The sequence below is a fragment of the Hyaena hyaena genome, unplaced genomic scaffold, assembly GCF_003009895.1.
Source record: "Hyaena hyaena isolate Hyena2069 unplaced genomic scaffold, ASM300989v1 scaffold_139, whole genome shotgun sequence".
Taxonomy (NCBI): domain Eukaryota; kingdom Metazoa; phylum Chordata; class Mammalia; order Carnivora; family Hyaenidae; genus Hyaena; species Hyaena hyaena.
The window spans coordinates 2,728,490-2,746,106 of record NW_024080771.1 but is presented as its reverse complement, the minus strand read 5'-3'; the positions used below and the strand labels follow the sequence as shown (position 1 = coordinate 2,746,106).

At 45.6% G+C, this 17,617-nt stretch overlaps 1 long non-coding RNA gene across 2 annotated transcripts in view; it reads left to right on the top strand.

The window, feature by feature from the left end:
* Positions 1 to 17,474, top strand: part of LOC120235877 — a 37,559-nt gene extending 20,085 nt beyond the window's left edge. For both annotated transcript variants that reach the window (XR_005529521.1, XR_005529520.1), the window contains 2 exons: positions 16,971 to 17,115; positions 17,386 to 17,474. This is a non-coding gene — a long non-coding RNA (uncharacterized LOC120235877). The remainder of the gene's footprint in view (positions 1 to 16,970; positions 17,116 to 17,385) is intronic.
* Positions 17,475 to 17,617: the final 143 nt, after the last annotated feature.

Here is a 17,617-nt window from a genome sequence, read left to right as displayed (position 1 = left end):
AGGAGATGTTCAGGCACTATCCCAGGCACTGGGGAAACTTCAGTGACAAAAGAAGTCCTCAGGGAGCTTACATTGTAGTGTGGGGAGATGGGCAGTAAACACAAGCAATAAGTAAAATTATAGAAGATGTTACATGATATGGAGGAAAATAAAGCAGAATCGGGGGAATGGGGTGGGTCCAACCGAGAAGGTGACTTTTTAGCAAAGACTTACAGGAGGCGAGAGAGTGAGCCATGTAGAAATCTGGGAGGCAGAGAGTTCTAAGCAAAGAAAACAGTGCAAAGGTTCTGAGGCAGATGCACGGTAGGCATATCTGAGGAATACTGAGTAGTCCTTCTAGCCCCCAACCCTGAGCCTGTCCAACAGAGGTATCCCATCACAGCTTTTCGCTGGCCAGATATGAAGATACAGAAACATATTCCTTTGCTTCCTTAATAGTCCATGTATGGGTCTCCACTCAAACTCCCATAGGTGCGTTTGTGTGTCCCTCTTGCCAAACAAAGGGTCCCTGAGGTCCAGTCACAGGCTGTGATTCTTTCACATGATGACCGGAGAGGAAAGGAAGAAAGAGAACACCAGGTCACAGAAGGGCAAAGGAGCAAAGGAGGGAGGCACAGATTTGGAGGATGAAAGGTCAAAGCTTTGGGGCCAAAGGCATGAGATAAAGTATCATGATATTGTCAGATTACTGTGAAATGGTTCTGTAAGATAGATGGATAGGTAGGTAGGTGGATGGATGGATGGATGGATGGATGGAAATAAATCAGTATGAAAAAAGATTACAACTCTTGAAACTTGGTGTATGTGTTCATTGTACTATATGTTCTTGACTTTTTGTATACTTGAAAATTTTCATAACAAGAAGGTAGAAAAAAGATTCTGTGGAGCTTCTGTCTTACGCAGTGGCAGGGGTTAGGGAGAGGAACACCAGACGCCACACATTCTGGTGTTTCTACGTGTTGTCCCTCTCACTGCATGGCCCTGGGCAGCCCCTCTGCGACTTCTGTGAAGTGCTACGGGCAGTGTGAGTTGATCTTTGCAATGTCCTTGAGGGGACCTTCGTGTGGACAGAAGATACTATTTATAGATACATTTAAAAAATTATACTTGGGTTGCCTGGGTGACTCAATTGGTTAAGCGTCCGACTTTGGCTCAGGTCATGATCTCGATCTCGTGGTTGGTGAGTTCGAGCCCCCACCCCCAACCCCACCCCTGGCCATTGGGCTCTGTGCTGACAGCTCAGAGCCTGGAGCCAGCTTAGGATTCTGTGTCTCCCTCTTTCTCTGCCGCTCCCCTGCTTGTACTCTGTCTCTCTCTCTCTCTCAAAAATAAACAAACATTTAAAAAATTAAAAATAATTATATTTAACTTATTTAAGCAATACATTGAAAAACCCCCTAATTTTCCTTAAGTTTTTGAGTTCAGCTGACAACTCTCATCATTTTATTTATAAATCTAGTAAATTTTAATAATCACCCTTAAAGGGGCTTTTTTCATTTCATTAATTAAATCCCCTTACATGCTTTAAATTGGATTTATAAATTTAATAAATTTGGTTTTATTTATAAGCACTTCAAATACCTAACCATCAGAACATTGCCAAATGCTAAAACAATTCTAATAAGTATAATAAATTAAACTTAAAAAAATAATACATCTCAAGTTCTCATAAACATTCCAATATTGTTTACAAATCTTGTAAAATCACAAATGTAAACAATTACTCAGTTATGCATTTTAAGTTGGAATCCTGAGGCTGATATATTAGATTCTGTAATGCCAGCTCCTCTTAAGCATCACAAACACTAAAAACGCCCAATATACACAAACTTTTGCAAAACCTAATAGAAAAGTATTAATACTTAATGTGAACGCTTCCCAAGGTCAAAAGACAAGGTCAAAGGAAGCAGTAAAGTTGAACGAAGCAAGTCGTAGTTTCCATTTCAGCCGATTGAGCTGATCCAGCAAAGAGAGACTTTTCTTTTTTTTGTTTTGTTTTGTTTTGTTTTGTTTTGTTTATTTCTAGGAGAGAGAGAGAGACAGCGTGAGCAGGGGAGGGTCAGAGAGAGAGGGAGTCACAGACTGAAACAGGCTCCAGGCTCTGAGGTGGCAGTCAGCACAGAGCCCGATGCGGGGCTAGAACCCACGAACCGCGAGATCATGACCTAAGTGAAAGTCGGACGCTTAACCGACTAAGACACCCAGGCGCCCCAAAGAGAGACTTTTCTATGGACACAGGGTCCCGTTGTCCCCATGACATGCACCTACGAGTTGAACTCCTAGCAGGGATTCCATGCTTTAGAGGGGTTGGGATCTGCAGAGTTCAAGGTAAACCCAGTCTCCCCCCTGGTCTGGGTCTGCAGTGTCCTCTGCCCAGGTGCTCCGCCTTATTTATTTATTGCCCGATTCTGCTCAAAAGCCCCCAGTCCCACATGCCATTCTTGTCTAGTAGGACCACAACCTCTCAAGCTACGTAATGACACCTAGCTGGATTCTGTACTTCTTCAATGGCATTGTCTAGCTCCACATGTGGCCCACAACAGTCACGGTGGAGACTGGGGCCCTGTCCCCACTTATGGGCACGGGTAAGACAGCGGGTAGCTGTACAGTGTCCCTGGGAGAAGAACACAGGTGTCTTCTACGCTCAAATCCTAAAACCCTGCCTTAACTGTTGCTACTTCCCCCGGAGCTCTGCATGGAGGAGGAGGGACTCTTTATCCAGGGACCACAGAATCTATATTCTCTGTCATGTCTTCCCATCCATCCTTCTCCTCTGCGCCCCCCCAGCCCTGGGGCGAGTGGTATTTTCATGGTACAAGAGTAGATGGGATCACTTTCCCCCTAAACCCCCTGATCCCGAAGACTTAGTCTGTGTCTCTCTGTTCCTGTAAGGAATTTTTGTAGGGTTTTAGAAGGCAAACACAAAAAGAGATCCATGCATTTCTTTTCTTTTTTATTCACCTTTGACTTTTAGAGGGCTGAAGTATTTTCAAGCATGTGAGAAAGAAGAAAAGGCAATGTAGAGAACATCCAGGGGTCCACCTCCCACTGTGGTAGAGCTTAGCACTTTTCTATACTTCATGCAGATACATAGAAAGAAACAAAAACATGATAGTAGTAGATCCATTTCATTTTCCTTCCCTGAGATGAGCCCTATCTGGAATTTGGTGCTCAACATTTCGTATGTTTTCATACTTTAATATGTGCATCCATAAATAAACATGATATACTTAGGTGTGTTTTTGAATGGCAAATAAATAACATCATATAATGTATCTTTCTGCAATTTGCCTTTTGTTTTCAGCAGTACATTCTGAGATTTATCTTTGTGGAGGCCGATTGCACCAGTTTATTCTTTTTTCTTTTTTTGCTGAATAATAATAATAATAATTCAGTAATAATCCACTGAAGATCATATCACAATACATCCATTCTCCTCTTGATGGACATTCTGGTTGCTTCTAATTTGGTCATACAAACGTACTACAATGGACATTTTTGTGAGCACGTGTGAGGATTTCTCTAGGCTTCCCATCTTGGTGGGGGTTGTGGGGTAAGGCAGTGTGTATGGATTCAGTTCTGCTGGATATATCAAGAGGTTGTACCCTCCCGCCAGCAGTTATGGGAGTTTCTGTTGTTCCACACCCTGGACAACCATTTGTAGTGTTAGACTTGTTTCCTTTTTGCCAGTCTGCTAGATGAGAAATGGTGTGTCTCTGTGGTTTAAATGGCTTTTCCCTGATTACCGGTGAGATTGAGCATTTGTTTAAACCCTTTCCTGCAGGGTATTCTAGGCTGTGGCCCCTTCCCCTGTGGATGCAGGAGGATCCGATCACTGCTGCCACCATTGCCTCTCCGGCGTACCCCCAACTTATCAGCCCTGCGCTGTTCTCAGCAGAGCTTCATTCTCCTGATCCTCCATCACCAGCCCGGGAATCTTGGATGAAGCTAACTCACCGGGACTATCCTTGGCCCAGGGGGTTTGGTCCTTGTATGCAAAGCCCTTTTATGTCCAGCCAGTGTGTGTTGTTTGGATACCAATACCAGGCTGGGGCCACCTTTGTGGAACGAACACTACAAATCTGGACACTCTACCTCTAGACTTGTGGGGACTTCCTCCCCTCTCTAAAAGCCAGGGTTCTAAACACACCAGACTCTCAGTATTTCCTGAGGACACTCAAAGACTTCTATGTAAGTCTAATTAGTATATACCGTCATGGTTTTATACCTATGGACTTTATGGATCCCCTAGCCCCTGACCAGGACGATTTTGTTCACAAGGAAACAAAATGGTGTTAGAATCTCTACTATTTCTCTTTTTACCTTAATATATAAAGAACGCTGATGCCACATGAGTCGAGGAATCTGGCTGGCCTCTGGTCTCCCCCCCGAGGCCCAGGGACTCCATCAGGTGTGCCAGCCAGCTTCTTGGCTTGCAGAATTGAATTTGGGCCGCAGCAAAAAATTTAAATGATGGTATATCATGGACCTTTGGGATATTGCATGGGTTTTGCAAACATGAATGAAAATCTTGGGTGTTAATAGTTTATGAAACACATTCATCTATTTTTAAAAATTTTTAAACATTCATTTATTTATTTTGAGAAAGGGAGAGCATGCACAAGCAGGGGAGGGGCAGAGAGAGAGAGAGAGAGAGAGAGAGAATTCCAAGCAGATAGCACACTGACAGCATGGAGCCCAAACTGGGGCTTGAACTCACGGACCATGAGATCATGGCCTGAGCTGAAATCAAGAGTCAGACACACAACCAACTGAGCCACTCAGGTGCCCCTCATTTATTCATTTTTCAATACAGCTTTATTGAAATACATTTTACATACCATACAATTTAAAGTGTATAATTCAGTGGTTTTTAGTGTATTCACAGAGTTGTGTATCCATCACTGCAGCCAATTTTAGAACATTTTCATCATCCCCCCAAAAACCCTGTACCCTTTAGGTACCACATCCCGACTCCCCATCTGCACCCCCAGTCTTAAGCAACTACCAATCTACTTTCCATCTTTACAGATGTGCCTATTCTGGACATTTCATAGAAATGGAATCATGGAATATGTTGTCTTTTGTGACTGGCTTCTTTCACATAGCACAGAGTTTCCGAGGCTCACTCGTGTCTTGTACAGCATATTTGTCTGTTGAGGGAGGTATGTGTTGTTTCCACTTTTGACTATTGTGGATAGTAGTGCTATGGAGATTCATGTATAAGGTTTTGATTGAATACCCTTTCCTAACTCTTTTGGGAATATACCTAGAAAGTATATATGCTGGGTCATATGGTAGTTCTGTGTTTAACTTTTTGAGTGAACCTCCACAATTTTCCACAGTAGCTGTACCATTTTATATTCCCACTGGCAATATACAAGTATGCTGATTTCTCTCCACACTCACCAACATATATTTTGTTTAAAAAAATATTATAGCCATTCTAGTTGATGGGAGGTGGTATCTTTTTGTTTTTTTTAATGTCTATCTATTTTGAGACAGAGAAAGAGCATGTGCACAAGTGGGGAAGGGGCAGAGAAAGAGGGTGAAGGCTCAATCCCATGAACTGTGAGATCATGACCTAAGCCAAAATCAAGAGTGGGACATTTACCCATCTGAGCCACCCAGGTGCTGCTGAAATGGTATCTTATTACGGTGTTGATTTGCATATCTCTAATAGCTGATGTTGAATATCTTTTCATAGGCTTGTTGGCCATTTGTAGATCTTCTTCGGAAAAATATCTATTCAAGTTCTTTGCTCATTTTTAATTTTAATCGTAATTTATTTTTTAGTTTTTATTTAAATTCCAGTTAACATACAGTGTAGTATTTGTTTCAGGTATACAATTTAGAGATTCAACACTTCAAAAAAAATTTTTTTTAATGTTTTATTTATTTCTGAGAGAGAGAGAGAGCATGAGCAGGGGAGGGTCAGAGAGAGAGGGAGACACAGAATCTGAAACAGGCTCCAGGCTCTGAGCTGCCAGCACAGAGCCTGATGCGGGGCTCGAACCCACAAACCGTGAGATCATGACCTGAGCCGAAGTCGGACGCTTCACCGACTGAGCCACCCAGGCACCCCTTAGTGATTCAACACTTACACACAACACCCAGTGCTAATCACAAGTGCCCTCCTTAATCCCCATCACCTATTTAACCCAGCCGCCTGCCCACCTCCCTTCTGGTAACCATCAGTTTGTTTTCTTGGTTTTCCTCTCTCTTTTTTCCTCTATGATTGTTTATTTTGTTTATTAAATCCCACATATGAGTGAGATCATATGATATTTGTCTTTGACTTATATACTTAGCATATTACTGTCTAGCTCCATTTGCAGTGTCACAAATGGCAAGATTTCTTTTTGTGTGTGTGTGTGGTTGAATAACATTCTGTGTGTGTGTATTTCACATCTTCTTTACAATCCAGCAATTGCACTACTAGATATTTATCCAAAGAATACACAAATATTAATTCCAAGGGATACATGCACCCCAATGTTTATAGCAGTACTATCAATAATAGCCAAATTATGGAAAGAGCCCAAATGTCCATCAACTAATGAATGGATAAAGAGGATGTGGTGTGTATATATACATACATATACACCCACACACACATGCACATACATACAACGGAATATTGCTCATTTTTTAGTTGGACCATTTGGCTTTTTATTATTGAGTTGTGTGCATTCTTTCAATAAACATTTTCTGAGCATGCACCAGGTATGAAGTAATGGCACTTAGGGGAGAAATACAAAGATGGATAAGGTAAGACTGCCACCTTCTAGTTGCTCTCAGGAGGGATGTGAATAGTGAGTGCTTCTGGCAAGGACGCAGGCCTTTGAGAGTTCAGCAGAAGGAAAGAGACTGCACTTCTGGAGGGGCAGTTTTGGGGCCCCTGAAGGGAGAAAGACCTGAGGCAGGCCCAGGAAAAAGGGAGTTGGGTGAGCTCAGGAGCCGATGTTAGAGGTGGGAAAACGGTGGGAATGATCTGGCCAGAGCTCAAAAATCTGTAGGGAGACCGTAAATCCAGAAGACCTCTGGGAATGCAGGTGGGGAAGGCATGTGAGTGAGCAGAAAATATATGAATGAGATGACACAAAATTAGAAAGTGACAAGGCCAAGCAAGAGGAGAAGGAGGAAGAGGAGGAGGAGGAAGAATGGAAGTTTCATCCAGTGATTCAAAGCGTGTGGAAGCGAGGGGGTGGTCTGGCTAGAATTGTCTCTAGATGCAGCAACCGGGGGCCAGTTACCAACTGTTTCTTAGTCTGCTATTACTCAGGGGTGTGATTGGCTGAGAAAAGGCAGCCTGAAGGCCTTGGAGCCTGGAGGTGTCCTGTTTCTTACTAGGTGGCACGTGTGTCGGCACCAGGGCTGGTGTGTGGAGTCTGGGACCACCGGTACCCTGCCCCCTGCCCTCAGGGTCTCCGTCCAGTTTACCTGAGCCCACAGCCAGCTCTGCGGACTGCTCTGCGGGCTGTCAGTCCCCCCCCCCAACCCAAGGCCTCAGCCTCCTGGTTTCTTCTCAGGTCACTTACAACTGAAGTGAAGGCGCAGAGGACTCTTGGAAACAGTCGTTCTGGCCTCCGTTACTTTCCACCCCAGGCCAGTTAGACAGCGAGCTCCCCACTGGATGAACTCCTTCCTTAGCTTTGGCGGGAAGACAAGGTCCCATGCATTAACTCGTGTGCCCTGAATGGCTGTTGGGTGCCCAGCACTCCAGAGGGAGGAGGAAAACCAAGGTGCATCCCTGATTCGAGGAAAGCACCTGGTCCAGCCGGGATCAAACTCACCGTGAGGCATAAACAGCGGCTGCATTCGCAGGGTTGCTCAGAACCGAGTCCCCCTCAGGACTGAGGAGGGTTAAGAGTCAACTGGGAACAGTCTATGACCACGGAGCACTTTTCTAGTAACCTCCTATGAGACTGGAGCTCTACGGGACCACCGTACCTGGGGAAATGTGCCATATCTCCTTATGTCCACACTCGGCATTATGCATGGGGCACAGCCTGCAAGCTGCAGGGCTGTAGTGAGCCGGGACAGGCTCTGCTAGTCACTCGGAAGGTGCGTGTGGCATTGGCCTTTGCAGCATTCACAGAGAAATCATTCCATCAGAGTAGTTGGCCTTCAGTCCCCTGAGAAAACATGTGTACGTCCTGGTCACCACATCTCAGTGCCTTACACGTGGCATCAACTCCTAGGATTTGTCTTATGATTTCTTCCTCTCTTGTCACAGGGAAGGATGGCATCAGGTAACAGACCATCTGCTGTGGCTACTTAAGGATGGAATGCCACCTTCTCAATAGTGGTCCCAAAGTCCAGACCATTCTAGGTTTATGTGTGTGTGTGTGTTTAATTGTAGTAAAATACACATACCATAAAATTTACCATCTTGACTGATTTTAAACATCCAATTCAATAATGTTAAGTATATTCATGTGGTTGTAAAACCAATCTTTAAAACATTTTTGTCTTCTAAAACAAACACTGTACCCATTGAACAATACTCCCCATTCCTTCCTCCTGACCCTGCCCCCCACCAGCCCCTGGCTATGAATTTGACTTTCATTCTATTTTCTGTTCTACTTTCTATTGCTATGAATTTGACTACTCTAGGTACCTCATAAAAATGAAATCATACACTATTTGTCCTTTTGTGACTGGTTTATTTCTCTTAGCATAATGTCTTTAAGGTCCATTCATGCTATAGCAGGTTTCAGAATCTCCTTCCTTTTTAAGGCTGGATAATATTCCATTGTGTGTACATACCACACTTTATCCATTCATCTGCCAATGGACATTTGGGTGGCTTCCACTTTTGACTATTGTAAATAGTGCTTCTATAAACAAGGGTATACAAATACCTCAAGACCATGCTTTCCATTCTTTTGGGTATCTACCCAGAAATGGAACTGTTGGATCATACGGTAATTCAATGTTTAATTTTTTGGGAGACTGCCATTCTGTTTTCCATAGTGGCTGCACCGTTGTCTATTCTCGCCAACAGTGCACAAAGGTTCTGATCTCATAAATAGCTGTTCTTTAAGACTGCAGTGTGTTCTCTGAACAGATCACATTTGGAGTTGGAAATCTAAAACCAGGGGCGCCTGGGTGGCTCAGTTGGTTGAGTGTCCAACTTCAGCTCAGGTCATGATCTCACAGTTCGTGGGTTCGAGCTCTGCATCAGGCTCTGTGCTGCCGACTCACTCAGAGCCTGGAGCCTGTCTTTTGATTCTGTGTCTCCCTCTCTCTCTGACCCTCCCCTGCTCATGCTGTCTCTCTCTTTCAGAAATAAATAAAACATTAAAAAAAGGAAATCTAAAACCTTTTTCTTTTCTTTTTTATCTTCCTGCCTCCCCACATTTCCAGTGTATATATGGTTTGATTTCAAACGAATCGGATTTTAGGGGTCTGATGCCATAAGAAAAAACTAGAAACCCTAGGGGCTAGTTAAGAAATCTACATCAGCCCACACACCTCCACTGCCAGGGAGAGCCTGGTGAATTCTGCAGTCGTGCATGTATTTCTCTAGTCCTCCATAACCTCATCCTTTCCTCTTGAGCTGACATTTAACTGATTTTTTAAATGACTTGATTCTCCCCCCGCCCCCATACCTAAAATACTACTTCTTCCATTCTAAGATAAATCATTTTTGGGGCTCCTGGGTGGCCCAGTTGGTTAAGCATCCAACGTCAGCTCAGGTCATGATCTTGCAGTTTGTGAGTTCAAACCCCACATCGGGCTCTGTACTGACAGCTCAGAGCCTGCAGCCTGCTTCAGATTCTGTGTCTCCCTCCCTCCTGCCTCTTCTTGTTCTCGTTCTCTCTCTCTCTCTCTCTCTCTGTTTCTCTCTCTCTCAAAGACAAACACTTAAAAATTTTTTTTAAATCATTTGGAGTTGATATTTCTTCATTGAAAATAGACCCAAAGTGCCCAAATTGCACAGACTTCTTATGGTGTGGCTCACTGAGCTAAAACCTAGAGGTGTGAGTGAAACTTTTTTCCCAAAAGCTCGGTCCCAGAGAGGGACGTCTGGCCAGTCCGCCTTCACCAGAAGGCGCTCTCCTGCATCTGTAGCAGGTAAGGAGAAATGGTTCCCGGGCTTTCCGCTGGCTGCTGGAGTGTCTTCAGGGACAGACTACAGGCGGTGGAGCAGGAAGTGTGAGCAGCTGGAGGAACAGTGGTTAGGGAATCTCCCCCCCCACCCCCACCCCCCCGAGGCTGCAGCTTTTGCTCCATCTAGTTCCTTCCGTGACAGTCTTATTCATTTCTTCACTCCCTGGCCAGGTTCTGCGTTTCCCAGCTCTCAGTCCACAAGGGCCTCCCCCTGCTTCAGGAATGTGGAGGGCAGAGCTTTGGGCTCCAGAGGCCGTCCTGAGAAAGACATCTTAAGTACACTTCCAGGGGTATTGCCAAGACCCTTTAGCATCCATCCTGCAGTAAATCCCCCTGAATCTGGCAGTGCCATTGCCAAAGTCAGGGCAATGGGGTAGAAGTTAAAAGGTAACTTCTGCACAGTAGAGATTCCTATCTGTCTTTTGGTCTGTCTGTCTCTCTGTCTTTCATCTTATGTATCTTTACTTATTTTCTTTTTCCCAAAGGATAAGCTTTCCATTTTCAATTCCAGCGGGAAGAAAATGATGTCTGTTGTCGGGGTCAGATTAAAGTTCTCTGTGTCTGCCTCAATGTGCGTTGTTTCTAGGACCTAACTTTTGTTCTCTCTCTCTCTCTTCCCCCCTCCCCCGCCCCCAAGACGGTGAGATATTCTGAGGGGCTGGAGAACCAGTACCAGTGGGGGTGGGGGTGGGGGGGGGTGGTACCTTTCAAACTTCTCTGGTTTTCAGTAACCTCCACAGACAGGTGAGGATATGAGAGAAAAGACTCTTAATGATACATGAATAGAAATTTCCTTTGTCCTCATAGTTCCTTCAGAAACAACAGAACAGGGTGAAAAATCCTTGAGTGCATAGAAGACTTGGAAAACTACCTTTCTGTTTCACAGATGAGATCACCAGGTGGTGTGTGACGAGCACAGAGGTCATGCAGGTCAATAATTTTTTTAAAAATTTACATCCAAGTTAGTTAGCATATAGTCCAATAATGATTTGAGGAGTAGAGTCCAGTGATTCATCCCCTGTGTATAACACCCAAGGCTCCTCCCAACAAGCATCCTCCTTAATGCCTCTTCCGCATTTAGCCCATCCCCCTCCCATAACCCCTCCAGCAACCCTGTTGGGTCTCTGTAGTTAAGAGTCTCTTTCGTTTTGTCCTCCTCCCTGTTTTCATATTATTTTTGTTTACCTTCCCTTATGTCCATCTGTTTTGTATCTTAAAGTCCTCATATGAGTGAAGTCACATATTTGTCTTTTTCTGACTAATTTTGCTTAGCATAATACCCTCTAGTTCCATCCACGTAGTTGCAAATGGAGAAATTTTATTCTTTTTGATTGCCGAGTAATACTCCATTGTGTGTGTGCGCGCGCGCACATATACCACATCTTCTTTATCCATTCATCCGACAATGGGCATTTGGCTTCTTTCTATACTTTGGCTATTGTTGATAGTGCTGCTATAAACATTGGGGTGCATGTGCTCCTTCGAAACAGCACACCTGTATCCCTTGGATAAATCTCTAGTAGTGCAATTGCTGGGTCATAGGGTAGTTCTATTTTTAATTTTTTGAGGAACCTCCATTCTGTTTTCCAGAGCGGCTGTACCAGTGTGCATTCCCACCAGCAGTGCAAAAGGGTTTCTCTTTTTCCGCATCCTCGCCAACATCTGTTGTTGCCTGACCTGTTAATGTTAGCCATTCTGACAGATGGGAGGTGGTATCTCATTGTGGCTTTGATTTGTATTTCCCTGATGATGAATGATGTTGAAGATTTTCTCAAGTGTTGGTTGGCCATCTGGATATCTTCTTTGGAGATGCAGGTCAACATGCATTGAGCATCTACTGTGTGTGCCTAGCATTATATGAGGGGTAGGCCTGGAACCACATGGAACCCTCATGGGTGAATGAAACAGGACACTTGTCCTCAGATGTACAAAGAAGTCATTGCAATGCAGTATGCGCTTATGGTATAATATATACATATTTCATCTTTGCCTCAATTCCTGGCACAGAGCTCCTAAAACCCTTGGTATCTCCTGAGTGACGAGTGTCTTTGGAATTCAGAAATGGCTTTTCCCGCCATAACTGAGTTCCTGCTAAGGAGGTAACATGGGGCAGGCATGCGGATAGTTTCAAGGGAGGGGTTGACCACCCTTAGAGGGTTGGAATTTTCCACCATCCCTCCTCCCACCCTCCAGGGTGGGGAGAGGGGATGGAGATTGAGTTCATTCACCAGTGGCCAGTGGCTTAATCAACCAAGTGTAGGTAATAAAACTCCTATAAAAACTCTTGACCTATGAGATTTGGAGGGCTTGTGGGTAAGTGAACACACTGAGGTGCTGGGAGGGTGAGTGCCTGGGGAGGACACGGAAGCTGTGTGCCACGTCCCCCACTCCCCTGTGCACCTCTTCATCTGGCTGGTCCTTCGTGTCTTTTATAACAAACTAATCATGAGCACAGTGTTCACCTGAGTTCTGAGTTCTAGCAGATTATCAAACTGAGGCAGAGGTTGTGGAACCCCCTAAGTTTAAGGTCAGCTGGGCAGATGCGTGGGTAGCTTGGGGCCCCAACTTGCAAATGGTGTCTGAAGTGGGGGCAGTCTTATGGGACTGAGCCCTTAACCTGTGGGGTCTGTGCTGACTCTGACAAGTGTCAGAATTGAGGGGTACCTGGGTGGCTCCGTTGATTAAGCCTTCGATTCTCGATTCCGGCTCAGGTTGTGATCTCACAGTTCATGAGTTCGAGCCCCGCATTGGGCTCTGTGCTGACAGTGCGGATTCTCTCTCTCTCTCTCTGCCCCTCCCTTGCTCATGCTCTCTCTCTCTCTCTCTCAACATAAATAAACTTTAAGAAAAACTGAATTGTAGCACACCCAGTTGGTGTCAAAGAATTGAGAATTATTGGAAAAACCAAAGAGTATCCTAAACCAGGACTCTGATATCAGTACTGCCCACCACCACCACCGTTAGACCAGTAGGCTGAACTGTTAAGGCATTCGTTGTAGGTCAAAGATAAATGAAAGCAGCAAATCAACCCAGTGCAATCTCTTCAACATGGAAGGCACAGGGCTCGGTGCTCTCTGTGCGTCCTCTCCTGTACCCCTCAGAATACTCGGGAGATGGGTCCTGCCAGTTTATACACAGGGAGGCTTCTGGAGGCATGGCTGTAGGCCCTGAGGATGTGCGGCCGAGGGCTGCCTCAACACCATTTTGCAAACTGGGTGGCTAAAAGTCTAGTAACTTCCTCTCATGGTTCCAGAGGCTGGAAATCTGGAATCAAGGAGTTGACAGGGTTGATTCCTTTTTGGGGGGCTCTGAGAGACCATCTGCTCCTTGCTTCTTCCTTGAAGGCACCGTGGTGCCCTTTAGCCTGTAGCTGTACCTCTCCAATCTCTGTCCCTCTCTCTTTCCGTGGTGTTCTCCCTGTGTGTCTGTCTCTCTCAGAAGGGTGCCAGTGGCTGGACTTAGGGTCTATACTAATTCAAAATGGCCTCATGAGGATTACACTGCAAAGACCCTGTTTCCAAATATGGTGACATTTACAGGGACTGGGGGGATAGGATGGCAGTGGTCTCTCTTTGAGGAGGAGACCTTTCAGTCCGTAACACTGAGCTCTTAAATGGGAACTCTGCAGTTGCAGGGTGCTGCGTGTGTGTGTCGGGGCCAGGACTCCCTCCTGTCTGTTGGTCTCCTGGGCCACGCAGGCCACGCACAGACCCCGGAGCCAGGCACCTCCGCCGTGGGGGAGGAGAGGCCCGCCGGGTGGCGTCCAGGTGGACCACCCAGGACGTGGGCGCAAGGCAAGGGGGCAGTTTTCACGGCTGCCGTGAACACACATCTCCTGCAACATGGTTTAAATCACCTTGACAGGAAAACCTCACACTTGGAATCTGGGCTGAAGATGCTTTGTTTTTCTTGCTAATCAATTCTCTTACTTTTGGCTGGTGGTTAGAAAGGTTTCGACGATTATTGCTAAACAGCTCTTTAGAAGCTCCTGGAAGACACCATGTAAATGCTCTACAGAAATGGAGCAAGTCGGATGAGGCATGATTACTAAGTCAGATTCTGGATGATGTGACTGCACATCCCCAGCACTTTCCCGAAAAGAGCGCTAGTCACGAACGTGGTTACGCACTTTGACATAGCTAGTGGAACGTCCCGCGGAAGTGCAAGCCCTGAAGAGTCATAATAACACCCAGGACCGTAGTCACACACACGCTCTGCCTGGACATCTCCAGGGAGTGCTGGGGAGGGCAGACGATGTCCATGTTGACCTAGCGACGTGCCCGGGGCAGCTCTTGGCTTGGGCCGAGTTCAGTACTTGAGGGAACCAGAGAGGAGACTGTCCGGTGCAGCAGACTGATAGAAGTTGGTCGCGTCGCATCTTTTTGGCAAGTAAAGAGGGTTCATTTGAGCTAACATGTATCCATTCGCTGATACTTGAAATGCACTTTGTTTTCCCTCTGGGTTCCCATGAAACACCGCCTGGACATTTAAGCGAGTCATGGTTTTGAGGCCAAGCAAACAAAACCGCCAAACAACGGTTTCCAGGTTTCATTTAGGAAGAAATTTTCCCTTGGTCATTTAAACAATGGATTCAGTTACTAGAAACCCGAGTGCACGTTTCAAGACCCCATGTGCTATCTGTTAACGCTGGCCTTCACCTTTTGGGCCTCTGCCCCAGGGCTGGCCACACGGATGCTTTTTCTTGGGCCAGACTGAGGTTTCTTAAGTGTGACTCAGGCTGGAGATTAGGTCCAGGCGGAGGAGATAATTGTTTCTAGTCTGGTTTCTTCTAACTTTTCTCCACTGTCACCTTTTATGACTTTTCCTTCAGCTGCTCCCTCGTGTTCCCCAAGCTTTACTCCCTGGCCCTTCTCATCTGTGATTCCTCCCTCCCCACCCCCCAGCTCCACTTCCCTGCACAGCTTCTTTGCAGAGGACTCCAGAATCCTAGCACCGATCTCCTTCCTGCTGTCCACCTGTCTGCCAGGGACCGTCACCCAGCACTTCCAAGGCAGCACTGCTGCGATCACTTTCACTCTCTGTTCTGCGGCTCCCACTTAAATCCCACCTGGTTCATGATGAGCTGTTCTTCAGTCGTTAAGCTTAGAAGTGGAGCCTCCTGTGCAGTCAGTGGTGAAGCCTTCGAACTCTCCCTCCACAGACTCTTGAGGCCACCTCTTCCTTCACATGTTCACGGCTTCTCAGCCTTTTACAATAGCCTCCCTCCTAATTGGTCCCCCAGCTTCCTGTGTTCCAAAAGTCTTTATTGCACCTGAATTGATTCCATTAACTTCACAACTCTGCTCATGCCGTTTCCTGCTTAAAAAACAAAAACAAAAAAAAACCAACAACTGGGTGGCTCCAGTTGGTTAAGCTTTGGACTCTTGATTTTGGCTCAGGTCAGGATCTTCCTATTTGTGGGATCAAGTCCCGCATCAGGCTCTGCCCTGAGCATGGAGTCTACTTGAGATTCTCTTTCCCTCAGTCTCTGTCTCTTCCTCACTTGCACTCACTCTCAAAAATAAACAAAAAAAAAAAACTTTCTAGACTTCCTTCTCTATCCTCATCCTGGAATAGAGGCTATTCTCGGGACGGGACCTATTTAGGGAACGTGTGACATTCTTCTCATGGGTACTGTTTCAGGCACAATGAATAGAAGTTTTCCTTTTCAACCTCTGGCTGGGCCTTTCCTGACCATCAATTTCTTGGAATACCCGAGCTCCCAGTCTCATCTCATCTGGTGTCTCCCCATTCTTCCCGGCTTCTCTTGAGTGCCACCTTGCTGAGAACTTGTCACACTTGGAGGCTTCGTTTGTGGCATATTCACATAGAGTTACTGGTATCTGAACTTGAGAGTCAACCGTGAGCTACTCGAGTCCCTGGGACTGGCCCTCAGGTTTAGTAGATGCCTGGTGTACTTTTTGACTGTGGGCAGATGCCCGCTCCTGCCCCACCCCCGACCGGCCCTGCGTCCCAGCCTTCCTGACCCACCCCAGCTTTGCTGTCCCTCCTCTTTTTAATCAGACCTAGGCAACAAATTTGGCGTGGAAAGAACTACCCTCCTCCCCCAAACCTCACTGATTTTAAATTTTGTTGGAGGCAAAAGCAAATTTCCAAGATTCAGTTCAACACCAATTTAGAATTATTTCTGCCAGTTGGAAGTGAAAACTTTGAAAATGACATTTTTTTTTTTTTTTACTTGGGAAAAATACGAACCCTATAGCCTTTCAAGGAAACAGGATACTTATACACACACACACACACACACACACACACACACACGCTTAGCTTTATGCAATTGAATCCTGTCAATCTAATCTTTTGTGACAGAGCAGCAGACCTGCTCGACCAAGGGGGTGGGGAACAATAGTTGGGACTTATCTCTGCAGGCTTCGAAACTTTTGATTCCTAGGTTTCACTCAATATGATTATCATTAAATGGGCTGAAAGATGGCAGGGGTGGGGGAGGGAGGGCACAAGCCAGTTATAGCTGAAGGAAAGAGGTGGCGCTTCCTGGGTGTCAGGCTCGAGCCCAGCGGTCCTGAACGTTGGCCTGAATGGGCCAGATGACAGAGAAGAGAACACAAGGTCAGCATGAATGTCGAGGAGGGCTGGGGGGCGGGGGGAATGTAGATTAATAATTGGGAGGAAAAGTAACTTTGGGGATTACTTATGTGATCAACACCAGTATGTAGGTCCGACTAGGGCGGGGTTCTCATTTACGGAAAAGGGCGGTCCTCCTCAAAGTAGCATTATATTAAGAATGTGACACTGGGGCGAAGAAATACAACAGGTAGCAATTTTATAGTCCTAGACTTGCATTAACCTCTATCCCCTTCTAAACTCCACAGCTAAAGACAGGAAAGAGAATTTGGACGGTATTGCTGGGAGAGCCACAGAACTAATTCATCTGGGCCTGCAGTAGGAATTGAAGATTCCCACAAAAAAGTTCAATGAATTAGGTTTATTCAACTTAGAGATGCGCAACCTTAGAAGGTCAGTACGAAACGAAAATTGAAATAGGTTTAAATTATAACACATGAGAATAAAATTAAATGTAAGTACGACTTTCCTTAGTCTGGAGACCAATAAACGGGCTGTGAAAGCAGCATGGTTTGAGAGTGCTCTGGGCTAACTGGGCGGCAGACCTGGACAACCTCTGAGAATATCCGTCTCTACCCCACAGTGTTATGAAGCACGACCTCCAATCCAAATGCCTCAAATGTTATAAAGGCCTCAGCCTTAGATATCATTTTTTTTTTTTAGAGGAATTCCAATATAAATGAAGCTGTTTCTGAAGACCAGCACTAGGAATGCGCACAGTGAGGACTTTCCTGTGATCATAGAGCTGATTTGATCCACAGAGCAAACTTACAGGAAATGGGACACGGTCTTCCCGCTTTCAGTGCAAACAAGCCGCTGATGAAGTGTCTCATCTAAGGAGATGGTAACAATAGAAACTTGAGTGCATGGCACCCTGAGCTGTCCAAGAACAGCC